Here is a 21,072-nt window from a genome sequence, read left to right as displayed (position 1 = left end):
TCTAATGGATATTAGATTTCCCGATTAGGCGATCCACTGCGCGAGTCAGATACTGATGCTAATACGGGTCTTGCCATTCATATGGAAAAGTATATTGCGAGTCAAATGGGATATTTCTATTTTACAGAGTGACAGCAGTTTATCAGGAGGACATCAAGCAGAACACCCAATGAACTTTGTGATGATCGGGGCATCTGATGATAGATTATGTTATCATTTACTGCAAAAAAAACATAATTTGAAAGAAAAAGTTTCCTACCTGTGTGTATCATTGGTTTGTTTCATGTTTCTATTTCTCCCCGATATGGGTCATGGTAATAAACATATTTTCATGTAAATCGGTTCTTGTCTCGCTTTAATATCAGTATTAATAAGATATAACTGAATATGATGTGTTATCAGTTCCATCTTAAATACAATGCTTTATACATTGCTTTATATGCGTGATTCCATTTATATTTGTGGTTTTGAGGTTTGGTAGAAATATAGCCGCATTGTCTCAGACATTTCTAAACGACATAAATAGTATCATGAATCCAACGCTCCAATGAGATAAAAGGATGAACGATGAAACTGACTCTGTTACCACAGTTTATTTATGTATCCAGCATGCACATAGTTATAGTTGTTCCGGGCAGACAACAAAAAAGCAAATATATAGCAAATGTATAGCAAATGTATAGCAAATGTATAGCAAATATATAGCAAATGTATGGCATATGTATAGCAAATGTATAGCAAATGTGACCATGTGGCATGTGGCCTTAACATCCTGAGACCAGATTCAAGGCAGCATTTTCGTTTTATTTTTACATGCTCAATTCGTTTTGTGTTTTTTGTTTGTATGGAATCTACACAATTTGAAAACCGTTTCCCTCAGCGTTTTCCCGGCCTCATGAACTTTGACCAAGGACTATAAGAATGTAGATAGACGATTCATCCCGTGAACAATACGTGTCACGTGTGCACCTGTCCTTACCCCCTTCCGCATCATCAGCTTAAGTATACGCTTACAGGTAGATGCTAATTATCAATTTCACACAGATATGATCAACATTCACACGTTGTGAATTACTTTCTTAAATAGACAGGGAGAGAGTTCACAACCCTGCCTCACCCCTATGTCTGTACGTCTGTTATCGCACATGACTTGCTTCAGACACGTGTCCAGTCGCGGTCTTATTCCTGGTGTCTACCATTTAGGGATGATCTCAAAAGTATATTGATTTTCTGCATTTTTATGAGAGACCCTCATTATAAAGACATTTGATTGAATCTCACTGTTTCTCGAGAACCGTGGAATATGTACGTTTTCTTTAGTCCCCTGTAAAATCGATGTCCAAGTTAGAAATAATTGTACAATTATAAAAACCGAATTCTATCTATGAGACGGTCCAGTACAGAAATATAAAAACAGATTTTACGCTTGATTGGTGCACGTATGTCATTAACGACATAGGATGTATATCAAGGAAAGAGATCACGTGTTGTGCGATCTAACGTTAAAAAAAGCCCTCCCTGTAGGCTTGTTTAACGGCCACATGCGCCAGCCAGCTGCTGGGTAGATCATCAGGACCGAACTCACGACACGTAGGTCCCTACGAACAGATTAACTGACATTATCTCAAAGAAGATTTCAGCTGTGAAAGGATTAAATTAGGAATCAGGGAACAATATTTGCTGCTAATGTACTTGCAGATATCAACATCGGCGATGAGGGAAGAACATCGGCGTCTCCCGATTCATATTTAAACAAAAGAAATAGGAAAGTTACTTCTTGCTTATAAGATAGATGAAAGATTTCAATTTTAGATCCAAAATCATAAGGCTGATGTTCCAGTGGAACGACTGATAAGGGTAACATATTTCTCTATTTGAATACAAAGCGTAACTCGATAAGATGATCATGTTCTCGCCAACATAGGGAAGAAACCAATTTGAACATACAGATACATCATCGAACGCATAAAACCTTCAAACTTTAAAAAAAGATGGAAACAATTTCTAACTAATGACTAATGAGAGACACACACACGGGCATTTTTCGATCTCCGTTGATGGCTCGATATGACTAAGTCCGATGTGGTATAACTATGCTGTATTGTTACATTCGCATTTTTATATATTGATAACAGAACAAAAAATCATTGACGCTACCAGTGACTCACTGAAAATTGTATATGTGTTTCACATGTGGAGTGTATTTGTTGTATTTGTGTCGCAGTATTTTTTATTGTTATATATGGCTTTTGTGTTTCTGTCCGTGCACAACAATCGTCAAAACAGCAAAAATTGCAAAATGTTTCCATATCGCGTTACATACACAATAGCTCAGGTTTAATTATGCAAGGTGAGTAAAATTCTCTGTTACAACTTCTGCAACACGTGGTGCCATTGTTAATCACAAACAGTTTCGATTAATGTATGTCATACAGGTCTGTCTGTTTCGACGCCAACGTCATTGATAAGACAGGAATTTTATAATCAGGGACCTTATTGTTGATATAATTAATATGAAACATTTAATCATATTCCGTCGTCAATGAAATGATGGCTTGGTTTATAGAGCGTGTTATATCGTATGTCATTGTGAATTGTACCAGATACAGAGAGAAATTTAATTTGCAATATGTGTTTTTAAACTTTGAAAGAGTAACGGACTCGTAATGGTGTTCGATGGAGCAGCATTCGATTTAAACACCAAGGTTTTACTAACCTGTGTCGTATGACGAATGGTCGTGTTAATATCAGGTCAGTCCACTTTCCTCGTTTGTTTGTTTGTTTGTTTGTTTGTTTGTTTGTTTGTTTGTTACGTAATAGATTGAGTGGTCACACTTGGTGACATGGTTCATTGGCTGGCATTGCTCATAATATCAATCAATGGGAAGTCTGGTCCAGACTTGATTATTTACAGACCGCAGCCACACAGCTGGTGTATTGCTGAATGCAGCTTTAAACAACAAACACACAAACGTTTGCCTATGGATGACGGAGAATAGACTTGTTCCAGTAAGTCTGCTTTGACTGAGTGATTATAGGGCTCACCTCAACTCCATTACCCTGGCCTACTTCGTGTAACTAGACCGTAACAAACTTAGTCAAGGCTATGAATCGACCGGGTGCGAATACACACTGGGGCGAACAGGCTAAGAACTCGATTTGTCTATTAAGGCTCATATAAAAACAAATAACTGCGACAAAACCCTTTGTAATATCGTAAGAAAGCTCTACTAAAGAGTCCATTGGACGATGATTATTCTATCATACGCATGTGTCATGAATCACTTTCAAACAGTGAGGATACCATGTGTTCGCGAAAAGGTTAGCGGACCCTGACCCACTCGGGGTCACAAACACATGCAAAAGCAACTCAAGTGTTTACCTGAAAGTACCACCGTAATACAGAAACCGTTATGGCCTTCGAATCCCTAGCTTGGTCCCCGTTTATGTGTAACATGGGTACCCAGGAGTATTGAGTAACCCCTGGGTATAAGGATAGGTCTTATAAATCGCTGAAGCCCCATGTTTTGTCATTACCCTTCAAATACATATAATACGTCAACGCCTCGATTACCCTTGATACAGATTCCATTTGGTGTAAAAGGCAAAATGGCTGTGCAAATTAGGTAAATGAATCACTTAAAATATGTGTTGACATCGGGAATTCAAAATTTCAACAACTTCTAAATTGTACAGATACGTTGGTATTATTTATTAATCAGCGAATGTGAGTAAAAACGTTTCTAAAATTTAAAACTGTGACACCTCTAAATCTCTTCTTCCCGGAGGTCATCGAGGTACCCGTACCAATATTTGACCACACGGTCTCATCGCCTTAAGTGGCGTTTTATGGTTATACAAATCAGACGTGTTCACATTTGTTTGGATCGAGCATAGTATCTACATATTAGTCCCTTCTTGCCGGTGTATAATAAGGTCAATAACACCAAACACATCGTACATACCACAAATGGCTTTAGGACACTTAAGATGGTTTCACCGTTTGTTTTATTGCCCCTCTGCCCTTACACGCGCACCTTGGTACTTTGTTCAATAATACATGAGGGTATCACAGCCAGGTTCGTTTCATTCATAATGCAAAGACATTGTCATATTTTGACACATTCCGTTCTCTGTGAGTTTTCTATACATTCTGAAGTCCGTTTATTCATTTCCGTAAACTGACGATGTTAATATGCCGGACAACTGAATGCGGGCTAGTATCTCCATTGATTGTAGTGGAGTTCGTCCGGTGCAGCGCTGGCCTTGTTAACGTTGACCACTTGGTAACCGCGGTGTGTATTGCAAGCATGTCTCTCTGTCTGTACTGATCAAAAGAGCTGAATATGCAGGGGTCATCAATAAATATTAAAATAACAATGTATGATGAAAGTTAATCCTCACACTGTTATAGTCACTAGTTCCACATATTCTTATTTTGATAGGGGTAATCTAATCATTATTTGATGAAGGTTGATCCAATTTTCTAGACTTCAGATATGGAGGACAGTGCTGTTCAATGCGTACATGCTGTATGGTATTGCTACAGTGAGAATATAGATACAGGCAGACCTGATGTTGTTATTTAATGGCAACTGTTTCCGTAGATACGATTTGTCCGTAGATATCAAACGTTTATAACAATACTCAGTTCGATCAATATATCTAACAACATGACTGCTGTGAGTGTTCTCGCAATAAATGCTACACACCATTGCCTTTTACAGGCAAACCTTATTCTTCAATTTGATAAAAAGTATCTTAACAACTCAAATGGTGTTCGTCCAGAAGCATTTCGTTCCATGACCACTTCATTGATCAGACACATGTTGTGGAACATGTTCACCTTTCCATCCTTGCTTGAGTGTGGGACAGAGTGGCGGACAGGACAAAGATCTAATCGTTCGTTTGTCAGCCTGAAGACCGGGTTCGATTCCCAACATATATACAATGTGTGTAGTCCCTTCCCCTTCCCAACGTCCTGTCTCGTATTATTTCTGGAACATCGTTCTAAGCGGCGATACGACCTTGTCACTGCAGCTGTAAGTTGTTCATGTGTTTTTATATTTTGCACATAAGCTCAGTGGTAAATTGAATGTACAGTTTCAAGGCACACTTTAGTGTGGACGTGAACATGAACTTGATATTATGCACAAGCATGATACTTCACATCAATATAGCATCAGAACAAATTCACGGAAGAGGTCGTCATAAGTCTAAACGCGGAATCTCCTATGAATAAAAAGTGACGAAGACATTTCCATAATCATAAGAAATATCTTCTTAACACAGTGTCCATTGTATGATTCAGCCTATATCGTGGCAATGAAGCAGTTTTGTGTTTCATATCTTATGATGGCATATTAGGCCTTAGCAATAAGTTGTTTTGGGAATTCGTTTCAAACGAGTGAAATAATTATTTATTTTTTCGTGATATTGAAATCATAATAATGGCTCTGCTCGTCACGTTCATATTCCTGTCATTGTTTTTATCCTTACACGTCATCTTGCGTCATACCTCTAACCTCATCACCCAATGGCGTCTGACACTGACCATCAACCACGTGACTCCATCCAGCATGGCGTGTCAATCACTCGATCATCGGCCTGCCGTATATCAATCGGAAACTGTGAATCGCTCGCCGGTCCACAACTCTTCACAGCTTTGAAAGGTCCGTCTGAGGCGGCCTGTTTGATCCGTAAGATTGGAACATGGCCGATATATTCGACATCGGAGCTTGTAGTACCAGCGGAAATCAATCTCATTCAAATGAGCTCGCGCATGTCTCGTGCGAATGGGAGATCAAAGAAATTCCGATCTCGGGACGAAACCCGTGTTCGTTCAGTTTGAAATCTTACTTTCCGTCTGTTTTGTCCTCTCCCGAAACAGTCTGCTATGCCTCAGAACACGGAGATCGGCGAGTCTCTATAGGCAGGAGAAGGTTGTTACCTTGTATTGTGTAGAACCCACAACATAAGAGCAGACAAAATTATGTTGAGCTTTGACAGAGAGTTCGGCAATTGACGAATACCACAAAATACGGTGCGGCATGTAGCTGACATTGAGATTTGTGATAAAGAAAACGAGCGTAATAAATTAATCCTGCTTGCAACATAATAAAATTTTGGGTTATTATTCGCAGTACAACATTCTTCTTCTAACATACCACTATGTTTCTAACAATCATTTCTGAAGCAATGGAGCCTGTATTTTGCATTTTTTCAATACCACTTTGGTAATACGGAGTACATATGAAACCCAATTATCCAGACTCTTTGATGTATAAATGACTCAGCGAAAGCCGGGTAACGGCGTTCGGTCCTTGGGACTGCTTGTTGTCTCCCTTGTAAAGGAACTCTTTGTTGAAGAAGATAATCTCTTATCATAACCATGACAACAAAATATGATATGGAAACCCGTTCGGATTTTTTAGAAATCCATTTTCTGAACTAAGAGATGTGGCGGACAACTACTCGCATCATAGTTTGGGGGACAAGCAAAAAGCTTTCTGCGGAGCGCCCCAGATGTCACGAATTAGAATGGAAAACTCATTTGACTTTTAATCCCCCACCAACCGGACCGTACACATTTTTTCAAAAATGTCTTGCAAAATCCCATCCGTGACAAAGAAAGGCGGTATTATCCCAAGTCATTATTCTGCTTCAAAGATCCCTATGAAATAGCCACAACAATCTCTTGTATTTTCCTCTGTAGGTCTTCCTTTCAACCATGTTTGCAATCGTGGTTTTCTACTTTTCTTTTCTTTTGCTTGGCTTTTAAGAAGTGTGTCAACTGTTAATGATCTTGCAGCTTCAATACTGTTTGCCATTTCATTAACCTAAAATGTACAAATAACACAATCTCTCACTTGCCAGTTTGCCACTTCTACGTCTGTATTTAATGAAAAGGGAAACTTGGAATTTCAGCCGGTTCTATGAATAAAAAGACTTATTTTTTTTAAAATCGACTAAAATAACTTGTTTTCATTCATTATGTGAATATGGCCGTAAACACATTTCTTTACGAATCTAAATGCAATTACATATAATCCATATATATTTGTTTACTTAAAATGTGAAATAATTGATTTCAAGACCTGAATGTTGAAAAAGGTAAACTAAACTAAATACTAAAACTAACGTCAAGAGAGTAATCGAATGTGTATACCTTACAGCGAGGACAATTGTATACTCAAAGCAATACAAGTCCACCAAGATTACCAGCGAGGTAGTTAACCATTCTTGTAGTTCAATCCAATATTGTCATGAGTGTTAGACATGCTTACGAACATACTTGTCAGTCAAATAGATTATTTAAGAAAGTCCACCCAATATCAGTACAAGGTGGTATAATAAGCAGTGTTGATGATGCGTCTTGATTTGTTTTTCTGAATAAGAATGATAACGAGATCGTGTTATTATTGATTCATAATATGTTTATACGTATCAGAGTGCATGAAGAGTTCTATGGTTGTGAAGCGACCTTGTAATGTTGTCTGATGAGTTTTACTACCAGCGAGATAGTTACATACACAACAGTCGCAATTATTGCAAACCATTCTCAGTTACGATTACAGATATTTCAGACATCTTCATTTATCATCCATACGTGATTCACTTTGCTGCGGATAAAAGCGACAAAACGCTTTTCATAATTATTATAAAAAAGTATTTCCGGAGTCTCAAGAAATCTCTACAAAAAGCAGACCGCACTGTACGAGTGCGACTTTATGCATTTGTTTATGGATCCTCATGAAACAGTCATGACATCAGGTTTTCGCGAAAACGTGAGCGTATCCGGTCACATCGGTTTCATCCGTCACAAACACATGCAAAGGCTAGTCAATTGTTCACCTGTGAACCAAAATAGGAATATATGGTTCAAGTCAATATAGGGAATTACACTAGGCATCATTTGTGTCAAATTTGGAAATGTCCTCCACATGTCTACCATACAACGTTTTTAAAGCTTTACTGAGGCCTTGAATACTTTACTGAGTAACCCTGATCAAGACTAGTATGACGTTCTTTGCAACATTCGTAGAAAGAGCATCCTCGATTGTACCTCAAAAGATGCAGACATATATGCTGCCGGAATATTACTCGACATAAAGGAAACGTTGATTGTTGGAAAGTTGATGAGCAATTAAAAAAAGTCCCAAATAGAACTGTTTCAAGTGCAGCATTGCTGCTTATATACAAATGATATGCCATGTCATGTGTATTGACAATACGTTATTGGTCTATAGATGGTTGGAGAAGAGCGGAGAGACTTGATCACTGTGTTAACACTCGATGCAATGCTGGTTATGTTTTGTGTCAAGAAATGACTTCACGGTATTGGCTAAAACGATTTTATGTCCGCGTCCGTTGACAAGTGCCGCATCATCTGCAGCTGCATACAGATGCACGTGGAGTCGGGTTCGCTCTACCCCGCGGCGGCTGCATCCCTGCCCCCGGGGACCCATCACACGGATAACTCAAGACAGATACCTCACAGACCTGGTAAACTCAGAGTACATGTTTCAAATGTACATCTCAAATTAACATTGAAAATATTACTTTCAAAAGCTGGAACTCTTCATGCTGTCCATTGTTGTTTCACGCCGATGTGTATTTTCAGGGCTCTGCATTTGGGAATGTTGAATGCTTATGATTATTTTACCTTTTCAGAAGAAAGTTTTGTTTATGTTTTATTATTGTTGCAGCTACATTTAATTCTGGTTTCCGCTGGCTCAGATTATGTGGTGTCTGTGTATTTATGATACTATGTACATGACTATATGGTTATGACTACATATTTGTACAAATGCGTTGCTTCGATGGCAATGGTTTTATATATCCTCCTTGACTGTTAACGTTGGCGTTTTGTGAACATGACTATATGAACGTTTAAGCTTACTTAAACTTATGATTGTATTTTGCGCGTACAATGATGAGTGTGTGTATGTATCGGGGATATAACCAGGTGTATGGTTTGTGTTTTACCTGTTTGATGAGTATGTAGTGTGTGTGCACGCGCGCGTGCGTGCGTGCTTGTGTGTGTTTGTGTGTGTTTGTGTGTTTTATGTAGTTTCATCACAAACCGCGGCGACTTGCGTATTGCCATTGCAGTTTCTAGTGTTATATATATAAGAGAAGTGCACACTTACAGAAAAGCTCATTTAGTTAGTGATGATTAATCACACTCCTAATGTTGTCAATCTATATTGAACTCTCATATGTGTTTCGTTCGCAATTTGTTTTTACATGTTTATTCTAAAGGTGTATCTTACCTGACGCATGGACAAAATAGTGTCTATATACAAAACATATCCAAAATATTTTACTCACCAGCAGGAAAATTTAAAGCAGGTGTTTACCTTCGAGTCATGATAACAATTTATGTTATCGAGATGACATCAAACGAAGAGATTACACAAACACACGATCGAGTTTGAAAAACATTTTGTTTGTGTTCATGTTTGGATATGTGTATTGTCGGACTTGAACTAAACCGCTGTTGGATGTTCTTTGTCAGAATAAGGATAAGAGCGAAGTTGAAGAATTTTACAAATGATGTCAAGAGGGAGGCGAATGATCTCACTCGCTTCTATTAGTTTATTCTGCAATGGAACGTAGTCATTGATACATTGATACGACGAGAGAATGTCATGTTCGTGGACTTGCACATGTCGTTCTACTTCACAAATATTTCTTTACTGTAATCCAAATAAACCAATTTCATAATTGAGAAGAAACTATTTAAACTGTACAAGAAAATGTCATGTTTAAGAGATACCTAATTTTATTACTGTGTTCATTTCTTAAACTATTCTAAAATATAAAGGAAATAAATTATATGTTACCTGTGGTAATCTGTGTATTTGACTGTGTGTGTATGTATCGGGGTTATTACCGTGTGTATGGTGTATGATTACATCTTCGGCTTTTCTTAAACTGTTTATCTGTAAAATAATGCGTTATAAATCACCACTAAAATAAAAATTCTGATTGAAAATCATTAAAATGAAAGACAGATTGAAAACATTTTAGGAAGTATTTTAAAATATTTTTCAAAGTAAAAAAAGACTTTTCGTCCTGTGTGTTCCATATATAGACACACAAGGTCGGTTACACGCGATATCTTAAGCTGGATGTTAGAGGTCAATTGCACGTGCCAAACCAAGAGAAGACATCGATAGGCAATTTGATACCCAGATAAATGTCATCCGTTTATGTCTTAAACAAGAGAGTACGGGTTTAAATGCATATCAACATTTCGTAACTATTACAAAATCTATCGTAACTCAGTCCCAGTAATCACAACAATCCCTGCCTCCTTTTCTATCCAAGAAATTTACGACTTTGGTGGAGAATCGGTTCTGATTTAAGAGCGGTTTCTCACGCTAGGCATGGCTCCGTGTACAAGCTACCTGAAATCCACACGCATGGACAAGCGATGCAATCTAATGCCTTGTTCAAAAACAAGGGGTGTTGTTTTTCAAATCACCGAACGTTGTTGTAAACAGTTAGGTGTGGTCCCTTGTTACAGGCACCTGCTCGCTAACAATAAATTTAACGTTATGGTTATTGTAGTAAATAGAAAACACCCTCCAAGTCGACTCCAGAATGCGACAGTGCATTTGGTGTAGATTGGTTGAACTTGCGGCACGGGTGGGGTCATCATAAAGAGAGGGAACATGAATGAACGTACGTCTTGTATCATTGGTTGTACCTATCAGTTCGATGCTGACTTGTATCATTGATTACAAATGTTAACTGTATGTACCATTTGTAAAAACTTTTCGTCGAAATGATAAATTCATTATTTTCTTTTAACTCATTTTTTTGTTAAATGTTTATCCATCGTGTTTAAATTATTTTAATCATAAATCTACTTTTAAATAAAATTAATAGTTGTGCTGAGGCTATTATTATCTTTTATCTGAAATAAATAACATTACATAATTTTTTTTTGAATATTCATGTTTAAATGATGACGAATGACCGTAATTGTATACAGACTAACATGACAGGAATAGTGCCTTTCCTTCTGATTATGTTTTCTCAGTCCCGAAAAATTGTGTTTTTCAAATTTAGTGCTGTTAGTCCCTGTAACCGGAACTCTATGCATAAACACTCTCTGTGGTTGTGCTTTTTGACAATAAATGGATGTTAAAATATACATATCCTTTTTTTCTTATGTCAAGATATTACATTGTATGCATAGATATGTGTCAAAAAAACATATTGAATACGTATGCTCACAGTTTATACAGTAGTAGATAATTAACATTATCAATGTATTTTTGTTTTTGTTTTTATTATTGTTGTTATTATATACAGATTACAATAAAAAATGCAGCAAAGAGGGTTTAGGTGATCCTGGCACAGTCGGGCTGGTTAGGCTCATTATCAGCTCAGGGCCCTTGCCCCCTCTACACGCATCCCAGATAGCGAATGGGACTTCTCCCACCAAGCGCTGCCTAGTCACCACACACACACACACACACACACACACACACACACACACACCACCCCATCACCCCACCCCACTCGGAGAATGTGAAGACCACCCAACACTGCAGCAGCCCTCTGCATTACCCAGATTGTCAGAAGGGCTGTATTCCAGGCAAAAAACCCGGGTACTCTCCCAAGGTCAGATTGGGAGATACCAAACCTAAGGCACTGAGAACATTGGGAAGTCGGACAACTTGGTACTTGGGATGCTAGCGTGACATTTCGAAAGCTAGGTCCGCATATTTGCCATGTTTTTCCTGAATCTTGTCAATCACATTAGTGTCAAAAGGAACAACAACTTTAATGACAAAATTGATTACAATAATTATTATTTTTATTACCACTTTTGAAGATTGTTTGAGTTCTTTTAGAAGCATCTTTATTGTTTTGTACTATATGGTTGTTCGTTTACCTTTATATCTCTTTCTTTCAATCTAAGCATATTCCATTATATAAATTCATTGCTACCAGCTTCAAACAGTGGATGAGGCATAGACAAGTATTGTCATGTATATATATCAAACTTTTTCATTGTTTTCACCTGAGCCATCGGTTCTCCACTTTCCTCTGCAATGTCCTTGCCCAGCCAGCATTGGCCGAGGTTGGAAAGTTAGAGGCGACATGAGGAAATATATCATATTGATCACAATTTACATTTATTTTCCATTTATCAATCATTGCATAATACAGATCAATGGAGAGGCGACAAAAATGACATATTCACCGGTTCACTATAGATGTTTATGTTTGGTTGTCATGACAACGGCGGAGTTTAAATATGTCGTAAAACGCCCGAATTCTCCTCGAGAATACTTAGATACGCCCACTGTTTCATACTTTCTGTTCGACTTTCATAGACAAATAATAGGAATTCGTGCGTATTGTTGATAAATGTTCGCACTGGGCTTAATAGGCCCCGGCGCATAACCCACATGTTGGATCAAACATTTGCACATTATGAAATTTTATTGCCTCTTCTAATTCATGTTGTTGGTTTTTTCTTGCTTTATGTTGTGAATGAAACTCGAATTGAACCCTGTGAATAATGGACAATATTTCAAATGGCACAGCAGTGTATTAGTAATTAAATCATTGTCGCGTAAATTATAATTAACATCAAACTTCTTTGAGAATCAGTATAAACATTAATGAATGTCTCAGTGAAATACACGTAGTTGTCATGTTTTATAGTATTGTATTACGAGTTTCAAACAAAAGAAACATGTGTTGTTTTGACAAATGCAATGTTCAATGAGCAAAGTTAACAAACGGAAAAAATTAAAAACAAAAACTGTGAAAGTAACCTTTCTTTCACACTTATGCTGGAATTCTATGAAATCGGTTCCAAATAACAAAATTGAATATTAATGTAATTTGATCAGTGGAACGTAAAAATAATAAAATAATATCTTAATATAGTATGTTTTACAATGAATGTATTATATAATGAATACTGTCTAACAGGGAGCATATTGCAAATACGTTTTCTTTATATGATGAAGTATAACGGTACAATTTGATTTAGTTACTAGTTTTATCTGCAACATGTTCGTATAGAACCTAATACATGTACTTCGAGAAGGAAGATGGTTAAGGTAAACTGAAACAAACATTCACTAAACATTTGACAGAGAGGTGGTAAACATGATAAAGGGCAACACTGTAAACAATTTCAATAAGCAGCGTGACAGACGAGGTCAAAATGCATGGTCATAAAACCGGATCAGGTCGAAACACAAGAACACAGTAACATCACCAATCACAGCAACGACATCTACTACAGACATGATTTCCAATGCCGTAAAAGAAAACAAGAAAGGAGAAATGCAATACATTCTCGTAGCATGATAAAATCATACTTACAATGACAAAGCCTAAATGATTGGCCCGATTCAATTTCATTTACCAAGTTAATCACACCAAGATTCGATAGCCAACAAAGGGCAGATAACTCTGGATCATGAAGTTAATGGCGCCTGCAATTCTTAACACGTTCCTCCAAGCAATATTTTGCCTCGTATCCACCAGGCAACCAAATTGCTCATTATCAAATTTTGCGCGTATAATATTCACCCGCCATCGGTAGGACAAATTTGTTAAAGAGAATCGCCCAAAGGGCCTCTCTGGCCCCTTCTCCTGCTCCCGTGGGACACGCGGGTTTCTACCGGAGAAGCTGGTATATCATCGTGCTCAGTCTAATGTGAAAGGGATAATTTTTCGCCTCGATGAAACAGCCATCGCATTACCAGTCTATTCCAAGAGCGGTTGAAAGCTGAACAGGTTATTAAAGGATTGGGGGATGATTAGCGGGTATACAAGGAGAGAACAGGGACATATACGCTTTGGAGAGGGGTAGATTTCACCGCCGGCTGAGAGAGGCCCTACTATTTACGATGGCAGATTACCACTGCGAGGAGTTCACGTGGTGCTTTGCATTGCCCTGCCACCCGCCAGTCACTCAGAGTCGTTCAGTACATGCTCGAGCTGAGCTCTCAACAGGGTCGGTACAGCTGGATACAGATGAAACGGCAGTGATATAGTCATTAACCCTTTAACATACAACAGCGCGATCGTTAATGTATAGGTATGGTAACTGAAAAGAGCATGGTGTTTAAAGGGATTCACTGAGCCGACAGAGGCTTTCATTGCGGACGATGAATCGGGTGGGTACCGGGACATGTCACGTGACACGAAAAATGACACGTCATTCATGGTAGGAGAGACCGGCTGATTAAGGTGGCAAAGTTCTAGATGCAGAGTTGCGTCCCTTGGCAATGTCCGGATCTGGTGATTGTTTGTCTCAATCACAGACTCATCCAGGTTATGAGCATAGATTATCCGCAACAACCCGTGCTGATTATTTCCATCACAATCTGACACGACGTGGTTTAACGGAAATGCTGTTCAAAGCGGCGTTCAATCCAACCACTCACAATACCAACAACAAAAATACTATACTCCTAAATATAATACTACGAAAATGCATTGTAGTTCAGGTAGGGGTAGGGGCACGGGTGGCCCAGTCATATAAGCCGCCGCAATTGGCCGTACAGAGTTGCGTCCCATGGGCATGCCAGAAACCTATGATTGTGGGTTCGAATCCCGGTTCGCCCTTATCATGTTTCTTGGTTTGTCAGCACCATACCCGTGCTCGTGGGTTTCACCGAAGTGGTAAACGTCTGAGACCTGCATCACTTCGGGCTTTCCTTTCACATCAAGCTGACACGCCGCGCTGTGACTGGAATACAGTTTAAAACGGCGTTAAACCCAACTCACTCACTCACTCCGGTGAGTGTGACACAAATGAGTATTGACAGAAGCTGAAATATGTCTCATGTAAATAAGAACCGTCATCAGTGGCTCAGTAATATTAACTCTTGGGGTTTTCAAGGAATATTTAACCCAGATCCACCGTACACTGGTTCACCTGTAGGTGTTGATAACGCGCAGTGTAACCTAATACACAGGTAGGCGGGTGGGTGGGTTTTCCGTACTGAGGTAACCGTGCGCATACAGGAAGCATGTCATCATTGAAACACTAGCCGGCCTTAGACGCGCCAAGGTAAAGGCCGCAGCTCTACATCTCGCCCCCACCCAATAGACAATACACCAAACCTTTATTCGTACCCCTATTGTCATTAAGTGTATCTTGTGCACCCGCAGTAGTCTGACACGCAGTGCCGCCCCACCCTCCACACTGACAGGCTCGCGCCACTGTCCCACCATCCCATGTTGTGTTTGGGGGCAGTGAAATCTGATGCTCTGAAACTCACGTTCAATACGGGAAATACCGTCATCATTCCTTTAATCGGTAGGAGTTTCGGAAAGGGCTCTGAGGTATTAATACTTTGCTGTGACACAAGTATGAATACTGTACATGTGTATATGTATACGTTGTGTGATATAAGTATGAATACTTTAAAGTGAAACAAGTTTAATTACTTCACATTGACAGAAATATAAATACTGTACCGTGATATAGTGTAAAGTGGTACACGCATAAATATTGTAGAGGGGCACATATGGATGGATGGATGGATGGATGGATGGACGGATGGATGGACGGACGGATGGATGGATGGATGGATGGATGGATGGACGGATGGATGGATGGATGGATGGATGGACGGACGGACGGATGGATGATGGATGGATGGATGGATGGATGGATGGACGGATGGATGGATGGATGGATGGATGGATGGATGGATGGATGGATGGATGGATGGATGGACGGACGGATGGATGGATGGATGGATGGATGGATCGGTGGATGTACAACAGGTTCACTTTGTACAGTACAAACGTACGAGCATATGCCTCAGCAACACGTGCACGTTCTGACACTGACCCGTCACGCAGCCAGCACAGAGACTTGACATCACAGCGTGGCACACACGGGTTCCCATGAATGGAAACGCACATGTGATGTTCAATGTATACATAACACATTCACGTCACATTCTATGTTTGTAAACTACTGGCATGCAAACCATATTCACCATAACCGTATTCCATTGTAAATTATTCAATTCCATTTGATTTGATTGTTTGCCATTCTTCTAATCTGAATATATGCCATATACTAAACATAACCGCATCATATTTCACCGCACCGCACCGCACCGCACCGCACCGCACCACACCACACCACACCACATCACATCACACCACACCACACGAAACCACAGACAACACCACACCACACCACACCACACAACACAACACAACACAACACCACAGAACAGACCACACCACTCCATATCCAACCACTTCACACCACACCACACACACCACACAACACGCCATAAGGTTTCACATCCCATCATTTCACACAACACTATACCACCCCGCACCGCACCACACCACACCACACTACACCACATCCCACCCTTTCACAACACAACACAACACGAAACACATCACACCACACAACACAACATCCAGCACACACCACACCACACCATACCACACAACATCCAGCACACACCACACCACACCACACCATACCACACCACATCACATCACATCACATCACATCACACCACACCACACCACACCACACCACACCACACCACACCACAATACACCACTATACACACAACACAACATGAAACACACCATACACCTCACACTCCACAACACGATACGACATACCACACTACACCTCACCAAATACAACACCACTCACAACACCTCACCACACATACACGCGACACCTAAAACTAAAACTACACCATCATTTTCTAAATATAACGTCCGGAATTGTACATCATTGTATGTGATCAGTGACGTTATGAAAATACAAAGTGCTGTATATTTTCTTTTCTACCTATATGCGCTGTCCCATAAACGAAAAACATTTTAGGAATGAATATTCATGAAGAAATTCAATTGAAATAGAATTATTTGCATACCCTGTCCCCAGTGAGATCTGTGCATAAAACATTTGATGAAATAATTTAAATGCTAAAGAAGGATACGAATGAATCATTTTCTTTTAACTACGTTATGTTAATCGCAAAGGCTTTAGCGTGTTAGCTTTTCCTGCCAGACAAATCTAATCTAGCCTCTTAGCGATTGTTATGGTGATGCGGTGGGGGAGGCCTCGGGACGCAGATAGCGGGTATATATCCTACCACAGTCCAAGATTAAATCAGTGACTAATACGACCTTGGCCTTGGGGTATTGTCAGAAAAAAGGACCAAGCAGTGCTAACGCATACCCATGTTCGTATAGATATACAGCTAATATTCTACAGACAGTGCACTTTAAAACTTTCGCGGTAACATGTGTAAATAAACCGTTATCTTATATTTGGTACATTACCCTAACCCCTGACAAAATTCGTGGTCAGCTGATTTAAAGCGCGGGAATACATATGCGTTTCTTTCTGCCGATTTACTCACATGCTGTCAACATGTGACATGTACTCGCGGTGAGGGGACTACTTAATGTTTAAAAAATGATTAAGTCACGGAAAAAATATCAAATGCCTCCTTTGCCTTATTTACAAAACAATTTAGTCTATATGGAAACTGATTGAACCTAGGAAATTTATATAAACGATGACCATGTAATCATATAATTTACTTCAAACGATATTCGTGCAAATAAGGCCAACCTGTTCTGTCATTTTTGTCATTTGGAAGGTATTTTCATGTGATGAAATCCACGCCGAAGTTCATACAGCTGTCTGATGGAGGCATCACAAAGAAATGCATTTGTGTGAAATCAAACAGTCATTAAGAAATATTGTAGAATCGCTTTAACCCATTACACAGGTCTGTCAGCCATGGGTAATTCTACATACACCGAAGCATCCCTGGCCAGTCTTTGACTTAGACCAATTATATGTATTTAGTTTGGACATTTTCCAGTAAGAAGGTGAATATCTAGGTTAAAGGATGGTCAATTTTACTCGAGACGATCACATACAAAACGATGAAAATTGGCTCGATTATAGAAGATGAAAAACAGCAAAGCAGATCCGTGCCTTCAGTCAGTGATCAATAATTATCTGATCAAAAGTTGATCTGGGGGACCTGTCTTTTGATTTGAGCTATTTTCTACATGACTGCTTCTAATCTACTGCTGCGGGGTTCGTCGTATTTTAGGAAGACGCTGCAAAAATGAGATCATGATAGGTATGCTTGTCATTGTGTACAATAATTTTTTGGAAACAAAAAATAATATAGCACATTTTTGTGGAATGCGTGAACTTATCACCATTGAAAATACGCAAATACACATATTTAGTAATCAGTTTTATTATTTCCTAACACAGTTAAACAAGAAATAGTAGTTAGAACGATTGTGAATCGTTTCTGTATGATTGAAATCAATAATGAGAGTTATTTACCAACCGGGAAATTGTTTACAACACCCAAACTGCTATTGTGTTTTATATACATTTGTGTTTGTTGTCAGAATTATTCAAGCTAATTGGCGGCGATCTGTAAATAATCGAGTCCATGCAGTCCAGTGATTGATGGCATGAGCATTGATCTACGCATATGGGATACATGCATTAACAATATCGTCTCTTTCAACAAACATGTGACCAGTTCTAACATGTATCACCATGTGGTATATGAAAATAACCTGCGGACATTTTAAGGAAACTCAAATCAACTGCAAATACCTGTAGCCTGTACACCGATGAAATATAACAGAAATGAAGGGAAACATAATTCGTGTTAACCTAAACATGTGAATTATTAAAACGGAATATGCATGCCACCACACCTCGAACTTCCATTTACCTGTTCCATATAAGAATTGAAAAATGCAGTCTTTACTTTAATGTAAATTAATAGAACGTTGTTACAAGGTGAATGTTGACACGCACTTATCATTTACAAACGTTGAATTATCTTCGTAAATATCAACCCCCATATCGCCGTCTATTTCCTCTCACGTCCTTATGTAAAGGGAAAATGAGAGCGTGACTCGTAGCAACAACCATAAAAAGATGTTTTGATTGAGCATGCGCACAATATGGACCTTTAGGTCAGTCTCATCATCATTGGCTTAGAGATGTACTATTTCCCTGCCGACATTTATTACTTCTTGGGATTGTAAAAGGCCCGGATTAGACCTGCACAATTATTCCTTGCGCGTGATGACTATGTTTATGAACACGTTAAGTATTATTGGTACAATTTGAGAGCGACAGTTCGGTCACCTTGCAGACAGTAAAATAACTGTAAATCTGAGAACAAGTTTGTTTACCGTTCTTTTATTCAGTCATTGTTAACTGGATGAACAATTCCTTTTCAACTGTAAGCTTTGATTCCGGGAAGAAATATCCATGATTATATTTATTTTAAGTATGTTCTAGTAATACTGTTAATAGTATTAACAATTATACATCTGTTTTATTCATTATTTTTCCCTTTAGATCAAACGAGCAGGTTATTTCCGACGTTGATAAGACCGTTTTAAGTCTTGTCAAATTCCTTTTCATTATAAGAATGTTATATATTTTCTATCTTTATATTATACCACGTACAACATATTTTTTTCTATATTCAAAAACAAGTTATTAACATTATTGTGACAACGTAAGCTATTTTCTGTGACCTTTATTATATTTCACAATGAAAGTCAAATGACCTTATGACATTGCAGACAAAAATGGTGCTTTGTATTTCTGTACTTCAGATAAAGTTTGAAAGTGAGTCGAAACAGGTCAGTAGAAACACACGGAAAACGTTAGATTCCTTACACGTGGTTTTTTTGCATGGTGGTATGTATTTAGATGTGTCGTAAAACAATACTATGTACACATATCCATTGACATATACGTTCATCTTTCATTACTCGTTATAGAATATCTAAGACTTGTACGTTATCACATCGCACATTATTACATATCTTTGACACAATAGATCATGTTTCTTCGTTAGTCGTTAATAGAATATCTTCAATCTAGGAATTCTACGTCATCACATCACATATTATTTCATATGATTATCACATTATCTCATATTTCGTCATCGCTCATTAACAGAATATCTTCACTATGAAAATATTGTGTTCTCTTATCATACCTAATTAAATATCATTGTCATATTTTAATATTTTATTACTCGTTAATAGGATATCTACAATATAGCAATAAAACAACATTAGGCATTCACACTTACACATCACAGCAATATAATTGCATTTATTACCTGCTAATTCAGACAGATATCAGTTAAAGCTTTAATAGGACGAGAATGGCGGGCATGCTGAATCGAATATTTACTGTTGGAACATGATCTGGGGATGTTGAGGTAAAAAGTTAACAATATATGTCACTGAATGGCATTTAAGAATTTTTGTTGTCCAAAGCATTGAATTTTTTTTCTTAAGAATGCATACATAACATAATGTCAAATGTTCCCCACATTACTTGATCTCACCCAAGCGATATCTCCTGTGGGATGGTAAATGAGAGGATCAGTTTCGGATGGTAAATGACACTAGTCATTTTGAGTGATTGTTACCCTGAGTTCACACATCAAACCTATTTTAAGATTAAGCTACTTTGAACATTCTTTTAGTTATATCACAGCATATCAGCTTGACACCCCAAAGAGCTTCAGGCCTTAGACGTTTACCGCAAGCAGGGATATGCTACTGACAAACCTTGAAACGCAATCAGGGCGAGGCTCAAGTCGACTCTATTGAAACAGTGTGTATATTGTATAATAACCCCCCGTTAATCTGGACGGCAAAATCTGGGTGGATTAAACCGTGTGTGGATTACGGAGTCATGGAGTAAATATTTTGTATTTTGTATAAATGTATATATTTTGTTTATATTGTATATAGTGTCGCATAAGCCAATGTCGGGCTGGACGCACTCCATACACCTTTTGTCTTATGTGCATCAATTTTGTATTGTACATGTTGTGCGAGTGACACTTTAACAAACATTTTACTAGTAGTAGTAGTAGTAGTAGTAGTAGTAGTAGTAGTAGTAGTAGTAGTAGTTAAGTAGTATGCAGTGCAGATGACGCGTGAATATTCCGGGGTGGAATAGGTCCTCAGCAATCCATGCCTGCGTAAAAGGCGACA

The sequence above is a fragment of the Haliotis cracherodii genome, unplaced genomic scaffold (genome assembly GCF_022045235.1).
Source record: "Haliotis cracherodii isolate W230 unplaced genomic scaffold, xgHalCrac1.p SCAF_15, whole genome shotgun sequence".
NCBI classification, from domain to species: Eukaryota; Metazoa; Mollusca; class Gastropoda; order Lepetellida; family Haliotidae; genus Haliotis; species Haliotis cracherodii.
This window is presented reverse-complemented; position numbering follows the sequence as displayed.